Source organism: Diabrotica undecimpunctata, chromosome 6 (assembly GCF_040954645.1).
Source record: "Diabrotica undecimpunctata isolate CICGRU chromosome 6, icDiaUnde3, whole genome shotgun sequence".
Lineage (NCBI taxonomy): Eukaryota > Metazoa > Arthropoda > Insecta > Coleoptera > Chrysomelidae > Diabrotica > Diabrotica undecimpunctata.
The window spans coordinates 130888635-130892185 of NC_092808.1; positions in this window are offsets into that span (position 1 = coordinate 130888635).

Genomic DNA, 3551 nt, shown 5'->3' on the forward strand with positions numbered 1-3551 from the left:
GAAAACGAAATCATCTCTAAAATACTTACATCAAGCAAACCTGGTAATCGACAATATATATCTCCCCCAGTCCCAGGATTTTTTTTTTAATTTCTATATTTTGGTGTTTTATGTTACATTAGGGATCAAGATAAGAAAAAAAAATTATGGCAGCCATAAATCCAATGTCTCCTATGGGCAACATTAGGTTTCAAGATAATCAAAAATTCTCAAAAGCAATTTGTGTTTTATGAGTAACATAGCCATGATTTTTTATGAATACATCGGAAATAAATACAAAACATTAGTTATATCTTTATTAAGTAATAAAATATGATAAAAAATAACTGGTAGATAATGCACTGGTGTCAGTTCATTCATAACCTTGATGCTGATTCGGTTTTCTTGGAGGCAGAGGAACACCTGACATGTAGAAGATAGATTCTGGCTGAGTTGACGCACTGGTCATAGTTCATGGTATAGCTTAAAGTAGTTTCTGTTTTCTTGGATGCAGAGAAACATCTGGCATGTAGAACACCTGATTCTGGCTGAGTTGGCTGAATATCCTGGCATTCGGCATCTATTCTTTTTGGCTGGGGTTGAGATTTCTGGTAAATGCAAAGTGTGCTTTTTACGGAGCAAGTCTGAAGGGTGGGATATCCTGGGTTGCTTCCAAGGAGGAAGCGAGGAACACTCATAATCTGGATCACTATCCTCCGAGCTCTTCTGGTCCATTGGCCAGGAAATACGCATACTTTTCTTTAAAACTGAAGAGATCCATAATATCTTTTCTGTGGGTTCCTAAAAGTCACTGATCTCGTCGGTATTCGATCCATGATGCTGAAATTGCGAAGTCAAACATATGCATGATAACTCTGACTGTCCATTTCCTAGTTCGCGCAGAAGTCCTGTATTAACTTATCATTCGGTCTAAGAAGTCAATGCCTCCCATATTGGCATTGTAAACCTTAACTGCCAGAGGCCTGTTGACTTAAATGAATCGTTTTTGTATTTTACACCATATTTCTACACTTATCGACAGAATGTGGATATTTGACATCAAAATTACGGCTCTATTATTAAACCATTTTACAACAGACACTTGCCCGTCTGATCTTATACTCTCATCAATTGCCCCCCAACCTTCTTTTTTCATATCAGTATCACTTCTTAGTCTGGAGTTCTTTTGTATTCTTATTTGTTTCAAAGGGCCAGTACCTGTAGCTTCTCTTTCTGAATGTAATAAATCTAAAATATTTTAAGAATTAAAATATCTATCCATATAAACTGAAACCACAGGAGGAAACGGTCTCAGAAGCTTCAACACAGCCTTACCACCAACATTTAGAAGTTTGAAACGTTTATCATCAATTATAGGGTCACCTTTTCAGGTCACCTAGCAGGTGATGCTACCTATTGGCTATCCAGTGAACTACTTTTCAAGGCTGCCAACCTAAACTGACATCCCAGAAAAAATTCCTAAACAAAGCATGTTTTATATGGCGTGTAGACGACGCTGGGACTAAGGAGGATACAGTAAGTAGTATACATAATAAGTAAGTAAGCAAAAAGCGATAAAATTATCTAGAGTTGTCGGATACCTGAAGGACATTGTATGGAAACACAAAATGATGAATACAAAGAGCAAGATTATAATTAAGACCTATATTCACGTATGTCAGGATCCAGAGCCGAACATAATAAAAAAATGAAACATAAGAACGACCGATGTGAAAATATTCGACGAACTATCAAGGAAATAACGAGTAGGGATAAAATAATATGCAGGCGTATTAGAGAAGAACTGGGATTGCAGGATGTGGTGAGGTTGGGTAGAGTCGCAAGCAATATTGGAGAGATAAAGTTGATAGGATGCCAGAAGAGCCATGAGAAATGTGGGCTAAGATTTAGAAACCTAACACAGAGAGAATAGTAGATAGAACAAAAATATGGTACGAGAGTTGAAGCACATTCAGCGTCATAGGAAGAGCCCAGAAAGACTGAATATTAATCAAACAGGATCTGGCGCTACTAAAAGAAATAAAAGAAGTAATATACGGCGTATGATACGGATATTTTCCGCCATCCATTCTAAACGATTAAAAACACGCAATTCAACATTTGATGATCTTATTTGATGAATGTTTTTTCTATTTTTTATTACTCCATTGATTGAGAATTTTGCTCCATACTTATATTAATATAAGTTTGTTCTATACTATATTCAGTGCTTAATGATCAAAATATCAAGTAAATAATGTTTGATAAAAATTGAGAGACCACAAGGAAGCCCTTTCAGAACAGTATCCATAAATTAGTTTTAAAATTTTAAATCATTTGTCCAAACAATTTTAGCCTATTTTCTAAAAGTTTGCTTAACTTGCCTAATCACAATAAACATTTCACCAATTAAACTCAAAATCATACAGATTTAGAACGTATTCAGTGAAGACAAATATGGAACCAAATAAATAAAGGGTCATTTCGTAATAAGAAATTTATTGGCATACATAAATCGGTACTAGAGATTGTTTATTAAACGGTGCAATAATCATGAAATCATTTTTTACAAAAACAAAAAACAACAAAGATTTTTTAATTTGAAATAATTTATATCTATATAGAACCAGAATTATATATGTAGCATTTGATTTTGTTTTTAATTTTACTAAAGATATGTATACAATAAATAAATTAGAAAAACTATGTTTATAGAGATACAAAACAGATTTTTTCTGGTAGATTACAATCGACAATATTTTCAATTTAATACAGTAATGAAAAAATAAATTAATGACACATCAAATATTTATTCATCGACTTAAAATAAATGATGTGTCAGTATTCTGCTTGTTCAGTTTTTGTAGTATTCAAGGAGAACCAAAGAAATACTAGAGATGCTGAATTAACGAACTATTAGGTACACCTGGAAGTTACATCCCATGGTGGATCGGACATAACTAAGTATCTGCCTCCAAACAAATCAGTTCTCAAATATTGGTCACATTTCTTCACTCCTAGCTTCCTCAAATATTTTTTAACGGCGATTTAGAAAAGATGGTTATATCTTGATGTTTTCTCCTGGAGAATCTCTTCACTGATCGCTCTTGATCATTTTTCTCCATGTGACATCCTGATCTTAGACTAACTGCTTTTATCTTAACCTAGAGCTCACGTTTTTCAAATGTGTACACCTCGTGCTTACGTTTTATACGCCAAATCGATTGTTTAACTGCTTCGTATACCTTTATTAAAACCCTTCCCATCTATCTAGTTAGTTCCCACTCCCCTTTGTATGGGTCCAAATTGCTGCTTCTTATAGCACGACACGTTTTAAATAACTTATTTAATACGAAGAAACACCTATTTCTAACTGCATTTATTCTTTGTCCGGTAATGTTAACGCGTATTTGGGTACACAAGTTTGTGAAACTGAAGCAGTGTTTGCACTTATCCACCATCTTGAGTGATATTTCTATAAGGTCTTTTGTCACGATAGTTTTCAACGTATGTACTTGATTTTCAAACCGTTTATCTTTAGATCCAGACTCTCAGCGTTCTTTTGGCAATAT